This window comes from Phyllobates terribilis, unplaced genomic scaffold (genome assembly GCF_046119375.1).
Source record: "Phyllobates terribilis strain yellow unplaced genomic scaffold, ASM4611937v1 Scaffold_1__5_contigs__length_1240528914, whole genome shotgun sequence".
Lineage (NCBI taxonomy): Eukaryota > Metazoa > Chordata > Amphibia > Anura > Dendrobatidae > Phyllobates > Phyllobates terribilis.
This window is the reverse complement of record NW_027362761.1, coordinates 283,358,870-283,370,566: the sequence shown is the minus strand read 5'-3', so window position 1 is coordinate 283,370,566 and position 11,697 is coordinate 283,358,870. Positions and strand designations below refer to the sequence as shown.

At 36.7% G+C, this 11,697-nt stretch overlaps 1 long non-coding RNA gene across 1 annotated transcript in view; it reads right to left on the bottom strand.

Moving 5' to 3' along the window:
• The window catches only part of LOC141258133 (uncharacterized), an 85,813-nt gene extending 82,050 nt beyond the window's left edge, over positions 1-3,763 (bottom strand). Inside the window, exons 1-2 of the long non-coding RNA XR_012318207.1 lie at positions 3,211-3,763; positions 2,474-2,515 (exon numbers count right to left, since the gene is read on the bottom strand). This is a non-coding gene — a long non-coding RNA (uncharacterized lncRNA). The remainder of the gene's footprint in view (positions 1-2,473; positions 2,516-3,210) is intronic.
• Positions 3,764-11,697: the final 7,934 nt, after the last annotated feature.

Below are 11,697 nucleotides of genomic sequence, written 5' to 3'. Positions count from 1 at the left end.
ATGGTTTATGGAGGAAAACGAAATAGAAATAAAAATAAAAATGCCACCACAGTATTATAGAGATTTTATACCATCCATGACCCAAATCTAAAGTTATCCATTTACATGACTATTGTCCAATTAAGGCATTTTCTAAGAAATTCTAAGAGATGTATTCATTAAGGTTCATTTTTTGGGTTGAAAATAGTAATTTAGTAATATATTTGCATCCTGTTACACTCTTGGAGCTTTTATTATGCATCCAATCGACTAGAAAATAGATATTTTTGATTGACACTTGGCTGCAGCTCTGCAATTCAATAAGATGAGCAAGTGGTAGATGTAACAGCATAAATCTGCAAATGACTAAATTACAATCTACTGAAATATCGCCAGCTCAGATCCTTGAGAAACACTATTAAATATCAAATAAAAGAGATGAAATACAGTCTACACAGTTCTTACTAATTTTTATACTGAGGAGTTATTTTGTATAGATAAATAGATAGATAGAAAAGTGGATAGATAATAGACAGATAAATAGACAAATACCGTATATAAATAGATAGAAAGATAAATAGATTAAATATAGATGGATGCATAGATAAGATATATAGATAGATGGAAAAATGGATAACATAGATATATACAGATAGATGATAGATAATAGATAGAAAAATAATAGATACATTGATAATATATAGATAAATAGATGGATACTATATAGATAGAATAGATATATAGATGATAGATAGATATAATAGATAGATAAATAGATAGACAGATACATGGATAATAGATACATCGAAAGATAAATAGACAGATAGATATTAGATAGATAGATGTAGATATATTAGATAGATAAATATCTGGTAGATAGATGATAGATAGATAGATAGATAGATAGATAGATAGATAGATATATGGCTAGATAAATAGATAGATAGATAATAGATAGATAGATAGATAGATAGATAGATGGATAGATAGATGGATAGATAGATAGAGGGATAGATAGATAGATAGATAGATAGATAGATAGATAGATAGATGGATAGATAGATAGATGGATAGATAGATAGAGGGATAGATAGATAGATAGATAGATAGATAGATAGATAGATAGATAGATAGATAGATAGATAGATGGATATGTGTATATCATGTCTGCAGTTTTCATTGCACAGCAGGTAAACATATTTATATTAAATGTGTGTTAAACAACAAATTGAGCTCTGCTATATTAACATATGGAAATTGTGTATTTTTTTTACTTCATAGTCATAGTTCATAAATAAAAAGAAGAAGGATGTTGTAATATAACCCTAAAGTATATGAACCCTTGTAGACGCAAGGTCTCCAGTTAGATGAACTACAGGACCATGGAAGTGCTTTGTGCGGCTATTACAAGCTGTTCAAACAGTGAAATAATAATTCTGCTCAGCCCGGCTCTATGCAGCAGCTGTCGAGTATCTGGAGCAGATAGCTCTGCAAAGCTTGTGCTCTCAGGAGATTGGGGGACAATTAAATTCACATTTCTGCCAAATCAAAACGGGGTGAGATGAATAAGTCAGAAATGCAATAAAATATGAGGATTGTAAATATAAACCTAGTAATTTTTACTCCCATATTATATAGCTTTCCTTGGATGGACCTACAAGCCATTCCCTAGTACACCGCCATATGAGTCAGCAGGAAGCCAGGACCCAGGTATAGTACGGTTTATTGAAGTGCAGACAAAGCGTTCTTAACGTATCACTCATAGGAGTAGCACCTACTACCTTTCTTTAATACACCTCATAACGCTGTTTACTAGGTTAGCAACAAGCCCTTCTAGGTAATTACCGACCCCCAATGCTCTAATGCAGGAATTGGACAAGTGTATAGTCAGAAACGCCTCCAAGCTATAGTGGGATAAATGAGAGGAAAAAAGCTGTTGTGTTCTTTCATCTTAAAATCCCATCCCAGAGCAGCAGCTAATTGCACAGATGCCAACATTAAAGAGGGCAGCACTGATATAATGGACATCGCAAGAATAAATGCCAAGAAATCCAAGAACAGTCTCTATGTGCTAATTAGCGTAGTCCTAAAAACAACAGAATGACATAAACTTTGTCAGCCTTTGTATATTATTTCAATTTTGTCAATGAAAATTCCTACAGCATTACAGAAATCTCCAATAATACAAGCAGCCACAGAAACAGAAGCAATTCTGCATGTATTATTTCATTCATTGTGCAGCCTAATTTTTCAATAATTTTGACATTTTATATTCCTAATAAATATATTTTCTATTTTCCATACCATTCCATGCAATGTAACCTGATCGACGTAGGTTTGGGATACTGCTTACTACAATGCTCTCATCTACCAGTTATATCCACAATTGTATAAGAGAATGGTGCTTACACCTTCACGTATAATATGTACCAGGAGATGATCAGAAAAGAAGATAACTTTCAACGTTTTAATATCAGAGTTGTGAAATATTTACCTGCCAGTGAACTCATTCTTCCCTTACAGTACAATGCACTCCCTGAAATAGAAGAAAAAGGGAATATTACGATTGCTCAAGAGCAGAATGAGATTGGCATTTTTTATTACAACTATTAATATTATTGTGAAGTAATAATTACGAGTTTCCATAAATCATTTATAAGGAGTCTAAATAATTTAAGGAGCATTCTATAATGTAAGGAAGAGAGAGATCAAATATCACAGCATCGTGCTTATATATTCTCATATTTTGCACTGTGTAGGGTTCGTTGGATGACAAATGTGCACCTATTAGAATGGAAAAATGAGATAACACCTGAGCATATATATATATATATATATATATACATATATATATATATATATATATATATATATATATTTACCTTGAATATATGGCTGGTACAAGTTAGTCATTTCTACTATGGATTTTCTTATCTTCATACAGCCCTTATTCTGGACACTGCAGAGGAACCGTATCTGTTTGTAAAAAGCTTCATGTTCCCTATTGAGACTGTTTTGTGATGCAGATGGATTGGACGCAATACACCCATTTAAATACAGGGACATGGTCTGGGAATATGAGCTAAAGACAAAGACATTTAGGATGAATTAACCATCTCTAGATCACTCAGAAGATGCAAGAAATAGACCGAGATGACACTGGATCGTTCGTAACGATTGAATAATATCATTCCCGTTTAGTTAAAGGGCGACTTAGATCTTAGGTCTTACCTGATCTTGGCAAATCTTCCTCCACTGACAGGTTGTGCAGCGGCCAAGTGTGTGATGTCTGTTGAAATACACAGATCTTTTTCCTTTGTGCTGAAGCTTAGCTCTTAAGAAAAAAATACAGGGGAGATTCTGTCTGTCAATCTCCTCCCACTTTTCAGCAAACGGATCTCCTTATAAGCACAGCCCATAGAGAAAGCAGAAGGAAGAGAGGGAGGAAAAAATCTGCTGCAGATACTATTAAATTTTAATGCCAAAATATCTCCAAGTCACCTTCGCGAAGGCCCGATCTATAAAATCGTTTGTACTTTGCTCGGCTGTTTTACCCAAGGCGCTGGGAGCAGATCTGCTGCGGCGTGTGCCGAATACAGTGTGCTGCTTTCCCGGAGAATGAGTGCGGGTCATCGCATGACAATCCAAAGTAATTAGTGTCTACGTGAATAAAGGGGGACCACTGAAAAGCTTCGAATAATCAACCCATCTGTACTTTGTTGAATGGGCTGTGTCGAAAACCAGCTGCTTGCTTATTCAACAAAGAATGCATGTCTATTATTCACCTTCTGCTGGAGCCTAGAGTTAAGTACCATCTGTGCTGCCATAGCAACATACCATTTACATTCAGGGATGGATGGATAGTAGGGATGGATTTTTTAGGAAAAATTAAAAAAAAAAAAAAGCCTACACTGATATTAGTCTTTTCTTAATGATGATTTTGACTCTTATCCATTGCATGAATCTGTACGTAATAATGTATATTTGTAACGTAAGCTTATTATTACTGTAAACAGGCAGATAGGTTTTCCCAAACATCAGTTCTAATAATTATACATTATTAATACTGCATATTAAAATAAAATCACTTAGACTCAACATTTTCAGAATATTTTTAATCAATAACAGTACAAGATGTCATTTCTTCTGAAATGTATTTCCATTGCATTCATCTATATTATGCACCTTTGCCAGCAAGGTACCAAGTATGTATCATATATCCCTTCATCAGATCCATTTACACTAATGTCAGAATCAGATCCATTTTTACACCCCAGATTGTATAACTGATGGATTTGTCAGTAAATGATGGAGTAATACATATTTCCCATGCAACATTTTTTTCTTACTCCAGCTTATATGGTGGCTACGTGATACAAAAGACTGAACATATTGTGTAGTGTTGAAGCATAAAACTATTATACAAGATGCAAAAATATAATATATAAGAATGATGTATATCCACATGGAAAATTGAAGATGTAAGCAGCGATTTTGCTAATTGCATTCTAGCATGTTATATGCATATTCATAAAATTCAAGTTCTGCACTTAATTGTGCGTTCGCAGCAATCAGTGTGATACAGTAGGTCACACGTAAACATGAATATCATCCAAAAGTATCCAATGCTACATTTAATTAAAGTGTCAAGCGAACACAGATCAACACTCGGGCCCAAAGGTACTTCTCTGTGTAGGGGAAATTACAGCAGGAGCTGGTTGTAACATCTTATTTCTCTGCCCATGGGGAAAGTACAAAGCAGTGTCATCATCTTGGTAAAAATAACAGGTCGAGGAGCATTAGGATAAGCGCTGAAATGTTGGAATGTTTTTCCAATGGAAACCAGCACGAAGACACTTCATGAGTTACAGTGGCCTAGATGCATATTAAAGAGATTTTTTTTCCAGGACACATATTGGTAGAATTATCCCCAGAACACGCAATCAATGTTCCATAGGTGAGGTTCTAACTGTTATGACCCTTCTGCTCGCTAAAAATGCCAACTACATTAAGGAAGCATTGGTTCTTCTTATTAACTTTAATAAGCCAACCAAGTAGCTTCTAATAAAGCCTATGGGAGATGACAGGAGACTAAGTGGTACAACACTTTCCTAAGCCCCCTGCTAATTTATTTAGTGATGTAAAGAGCTTGAAGAGTTCCTACTGATCACACAATGGAGGTGTAGGCTAGTGTAAATATTCCCTTTAAAGGGAATTTGTCAGCAGGTTTTGCTATGTAATCTGAGGACAGCATAAGGTAAGGTCTGAAGATACAGATTTCAGGGATGTGTCACTTATTAGGCTGTGTGCTGTTGTTTCTATACAATAAATGTTTTATTACCAGGAAATTATCACTGCCTGAACTACATGCATGTGAGCCCTGGTCCGACCACGCCCCCTCCTCTGATAAGCAGCTCACTGTCAATAGACAATGTACATAGAAAGCTGTGGTGTGGGTGGGGTTAGCTTTCTGAGCTCTGTTATATGCTACATCTAAAACCTCTGATTGTATCACAACTGCTGCACCCAGTAAACTAGACTAAACTAGATTCCCTTTCAGTAAAAGTATGTATAACATAGAGCTTACTACTATGATTGTTATATGGCTCAAAAAGTAAAAGTACCAGTCACCATGGGCACACTGAGCATGCACATTCTTTCTTTCTCCATAGGATTCTGAAGAAAATGTGGAACAGGTCGTCCTCTCATCTATGAGGAATAGTTACAGACACTCGGCGCTGTTTTCATGGGAGGAAGCTAAAATGCTATTACCAAGTGCAAGAGACAAGACATATACCTTTGCCCCTAGTATGAAAGCATCATTTCTTAAAATAAATTTCATGTTCTACCTCTGGGGTAACTGAACCTGGTGGTGAGGGGAGACCTAACCTATGTGACTACAGATGAATAGGAGAATAGAAGACAGGAGCCCACTATCACTTTGAAAGTTGTTTCTGGCTGTCTATCAGATTGCATATAGGAGACTAAATTAAAGAGGTTGTCTATTACTGGACAATCCATTAGTAATGGTTACAAACTGTTGGATAAGTAAAAAAAATCTATTTTTACCACCTGGAACAGCATGACTCTTCTGCTCTTAGTCCTGTGTACCCCGCCGGTCTCTTCACATAAACATTGTTACATGACCACTGCAACCAATCATCGGCTACTGATCAGCCGCAGCCTTTATATTTCCATTCTAGTGAAAGAAATATTGTTTTTCCAGAATTACGGAATAGTGAAGACAATATTGAATTAGTAGCCTCTCATATACTGCAGTACCATATGACGTAAACTATGTCAGGAAACCGGCGGGGGAAAATATGGCTGAGGGTAGAGAAATGGGGAAAAAAATTTGACATAAAACAAGGGGGAAATATTTAGCTATTGGAGAACAAGGTCTTGTACAGGGGTCTCTTGCCAATAAATGATATAATAGAAATCCGCAATCCATGTATTAATCGGTTTAGTTGATTCTGTTGAGCACAGTGACAATGTATGGAGCTGCAGTCTCAGATGTGATATGCAGAATAAGCCATTATGCTTATGTTGATTAGTGTTTTGTGAAGAGACGGCCTGCCATGTTTCCATTTTACTTTTCTTCTTTTGTATTCTGGAAAGCATGTTATTTCTCTTGCTTCACTATTATCTCCACAATTTCAATGCCGGAGAATATTGCTGAAAAACATGTTTAATTAAATTGTTTGAAAAACAAGAATGTAATTTAGTTGTGACTCCAGGGTCAGAGCCATTAAATTCATTTTTGATGGCAGCCACCATACGTAGTTTTCGCAGTCACTTTTAAGAGGCAGACGTCTGAAATGAAGGAATAAGGGTCAGATGCTGTTTCTGGTTTTGCATGCGTTATTTTCTCTGATGGAGGATTTTGCTGCAGCTAGGTGTGATTACTTGAGCTCTGCATATTGTAAACTCAGCATTGGCGAAGTCTGCTAACTTAAACTTGCCTGATCGATACTCTAGTGCCACTTCTGACATTTAACATCTATGTCAGATGGAATTCTCACTGCACTGTAAGCCGTTTCTCAATGTCTATGCTAAGGAACATGTACCGCTAATATAAAGTGATTTGTTTTATTCCCCGTGAAGTGACAGGTTGAAGCTATTGTAATGATTTTAGAGCATTGCATAACAAGGAACTCCACAGTAGACTGTTATATGAAACAATAGATGTAGAGAAATCTGAAACTATCCTTGCCGACTGTGCACTGCTGATAAAGGCTGTACCCATGGCCATCGTGAAAGACATTGGGCAGATTTACTGATCCTGGAAAGGTGAAGATCATCCAGAATATGTGCCACATTTAATACAGTGGTGCATAATGTATGATACATTTGGTGGACACTGTTTTCTAACTTTGAGACATCTATTGGTTGGTTGGCTGACTTTGTGCCTTTATTTTCTGCCAAATTTTTTTTGCAATTTGGTGTATATTTTATCTCCTAAGTCATGTCCATTTTTCAAAAAGCCACGCTCCTTGTAAAGAGAAGAAAAAAAAGTGTCTAATACATAATAAAGGTGACAAATGGAGCTAGAAAATTGCTGCATTTAGTTTAGTGAATCCAAACCCCAATATGTGAATGGCGTTTTATGGGAAGCATGGTGGCCCAGTGGTTAGCACTATTGCTTTGCATTGCTGGGGTCCTGGGTTCAAGTTCCACCAATGACAACGTCAGCAAGGAGTTAGTATGTTCTCCTCATGGTTGCATGGTTTTCCTCTGGGTAATCCAGTTTCCTCTCACACTCCAAAGATATACTGATCAAGAATTTTGATTGTGAGCCCCAAAAAGGACAGTGATGATTATATGATGGTTCTTTATAAGTAAAATAAATAATAATAATACAAGAATATGGTATTATCCTGTAAATGGCACAACAGCCATTGGAAATAATAAAAGTGCTGGTTAACATCTTAGGAACCTAAAGATGGGAAGTTCAGGATCTGCCTCTCATCTAATGCCATCATACACATAATTAGTCAAGGACAGTGCCGCACTTCATTAGAGAGTAAAGGAACATGTGTATGAAGTGAGGTATACTTTCTTACAGTTTTATATGAGCAATGTAAAGGTGGAAAAGATGCCTGAACACCCTCTCTGAAAACCTCGGACTTTATAGTTAATGCAACCTGTGATTTTATGTGGTTTTACCCTTATGTAGGCTGCAGTTTTTCTTTGTACAGGAATGGACAAGGTTAACTGTAGGGCCAGCCCATATTTGAAGGAGGGGTAGATGGGCACTACGGGTTAGTTCCTGTTTTTACAGTTATTCTTAGTTGAGCTAGAGAGAAGAAAGGACACCCTCAGTCAGTTCTGGTCATCATCATGTGTCTGTGAAGAGCAGACCTGCAAAGGAGCATGTTTGCAGCAAGCAAGTAACAGTGGTGGCAGTCTGTCCGCATAGCACACAAGTTGGGGCACCTACTGTAAGTGAATTTTAAGCAAGTCTCAGTGTTAGCTAGACCTAGAGGTCTTTTTTGAATAAATACAGGATCAGCACGACTGAGGTATGTCAGTAAGGTGGTAACTGGGAGAGCATCCTTACACAGTTTTCAGGGTGAAGCATTGGGTACAGTGGCACAACATAACACATTGACCCATGTGGCCCTCTACCGGGAAGATGGAGGCCCTCAGTATAGCCTGTTATTCAGTAGCAATGTTCTACACAAGTAATGTGCTGACATATGCAACAGTCAAGTGTGAACCTCTGTCATACTGCACAGATGAAAAATGTAAACATTATTCCTGCTACCTATTGTAGATATCTTCCACACCTAGTAAACAAGAGTTTATTTTTGTAAACCTGTCTTTCTTCTTCATCGCTAGTTAAAGGGTCCCAGTGACTCACAAATCGTAGCAGAATATAGTCTGAAGGTGTCAGCAGCTGAATCAGTAATTCTTGCACACACCCAGGGACCCCTATGTGGGATGCTTTGGGATACAGAAGCAGATACCGGTCAGAATTGTCCTTTACATATGCACTCGACGAAATAAGTCAGGGCTATTTTACTCCATATTGTCAAAATACTTGATTTTTACATGGACATGTTTGAAATAATAAACCACGGCTACATAACAGCATGCTTGTGGTTTAGTAGCCCAATGCTAGTGACAGGTACCTTTTATTGAAAATCTCCAGGATACTTTATTTTGCAACTCCTCAAAGTTTTAAAAATCTCTGATTGCTGTTAGAGCATGGAAGCTGTTGTGCTTTAATAAAAAACACCCAACCTTAGTGCAGCTAAGGCGACTGAGTGTTTGTATGCAATAGTGTAGGTAAGAGCTGTCCACCAAGAGGACAGGTAATTTGTGTTCTGCCTCAGTTTTGCTCAGACTATGGCCTAGAAAGGATGCACGGTAATAAATCTTCAGCTATGTGAGCAAAATCTAGTGAGTTTGCAGCTTCTGAATAGAAAATGAGTGATTACATTATCCAACACCAGGGATACCACCTTACCAATATTGGATTGAAGCACATGATAGTGGATACTTATCAATACTGGTTTGTTGGAGTTAATTGTGCCAAATATATTATTAGTTTATGGTACATGCAACCTTGGACTGTTCCAAAGTTAGAAAATGCACCATTTTCAGACTTTTATCTAAGCAAATCTTTCTAAATCATTGGGCACACCAACACTTTGCACCACAATTTTAATTTTGCCACATGTGGCAAAAAGTTGAATATCTTTGCTCCAATTAGTTGCATTTCATGATTTCTGACTTGGTAGGTGACACCCAAATGTGGGATAAACTGTTTCATAAATGTGGGTCAATGTATGTTTCAAAGCTGTTCTTTAAGTAATCAGTTATATAAGAATGAAAACCCCCTTGAAGATTTCATAGGGTCTATATCCATTTTCTTCAGCTGTACTTGACTTGATACCTGACCCTTCTGACTTTAAAAGAGGAAAAAACATAGGAAGTAGAGTGTCTATAGAACTCATCCCCAACAGAACCCAATGCATGAAATGTTAATTACATAAATATAGTTATAGGTCAAAACTATATTTCTAGTCTAAGATATTGCTAACGGACATGGGGCTGGAAAAAAAAACTCTCTGTCATTTTCATGTGGACAGGTAGGTTTTAAAATGAACTATTGTTAAATCTATGGAATGGCTCTCCTAAATGTCATATTAAAATGTTAAAAAGCCAGTTAAAGTTAAAGGATTTGACTACACTTGTATGATAGGTCATCACTAAGAGGTCGGTGGAGGGCCATCATCGTCCAGCACTCCCACTGATCAGCTGATATCTGCTAAGGCAACGGCTATGTAAGTGGAATGGAGCATTGCAGTACATTGTTTAGACTATGTTCACATGTCCAGTAATTATCCATTAGAATGGATCCAGCAGCAATCAGGCAACAAAAAAGATGTGCAGACACACGGCTAAAAAAACAGATTTTAATTGGATCCATTCTTTCTTTCTTTCTTTGCATTGAAGTCTATGGAAAATGGATCCATTAAATAGCCATCCGCTTTTCTTTCATTTGATAATGATCTGTTTCTTGCTTACTGGATCAGTTTCAAATGGAAGAAAATGGATGGCTATTTAACAGATCCATTTTCCATAGACATCAGTGTTAAAAAAGTGGATCCTGTAGAAATCAGTTTTTTTAGCTGGACAAAAAAGTTGTGGCTGCACAACTTTTTTTCTCAAGGGATTAAAGCTGAATCCCTTCTGACAGATGACTTCTGAACGTGTGAACATAGTCTTAGTGGCCACTGCTGAGTACTGCAGTTTATCTCCCATTCAAGAGGAGCAGATATAAGCTGATCGGTGGGGTGCAGGCTGTTCAACCCCCACTGATCTCATATTGAGATGTTTAGGTCATAAATAGTTTTTTCCACAAAACCCCTTGAAGCCAGAAATAAAGTACTAACCTCACAGACAAATTATGTCTGGCTGAAGTTCCCTTTAAAGTGAATAAATGGTTACAGTACATACACTTGTAATGAGATTTTAGAAGATGTTTTCACCTGTTTATTCATTTGAAGGTTACATTTTTTTAATGTGAGCACATGATGGATAACACGTAAATATCTCTACGTGGTATTTTGTTTTTGGAACACTGTGAATTTTAATGGTTTTTTTTAACATCCTATTCCTTTCCTTTGCCAAAATTTCAAAGTATGTGGGCAAGTCCTGAACATGAGCAATAACTTGCACTTCCAGCAAACAGCTGCTGGAGATAACCACACTTTGTAGAGATTAGCAATGTTGACATGTTCTTTTCAATTCCTGAGTCAACCTGTTTATCATGGAGTATTTGCCATTAACATGACTTGAATAAACACGCAGACTTCAGAGTAGGTTAACCCTCTTCCTACAGTAAGCGTGTTGACGTCATTATAAGTGCCTAAAAGTAATGAATGCACTAGAAATAAAATTATTCATCTTGAATATGTTCTTAAAGGGTCAATATAGGATTTAAAAAAAACAAAAAACATGGCTGTCTTTTTCCACAGTTTCCTGTACACATTAGTACTGAGCTGTAATACCAGACAAAGTGTATGGACCTGTTTTTGGAAGGTCAAAGTCATGTTTTTCCAATCCAGTACAACCTATTTAGACTTGAATTACATTGACGCTGATACAACTATGCCTCTGATTTATCGTATTATGTGCAAAGCTCAATTTGTAGCTATTTTGTATATTATACCAGATAATTACACTTTGAACATATTATAATAT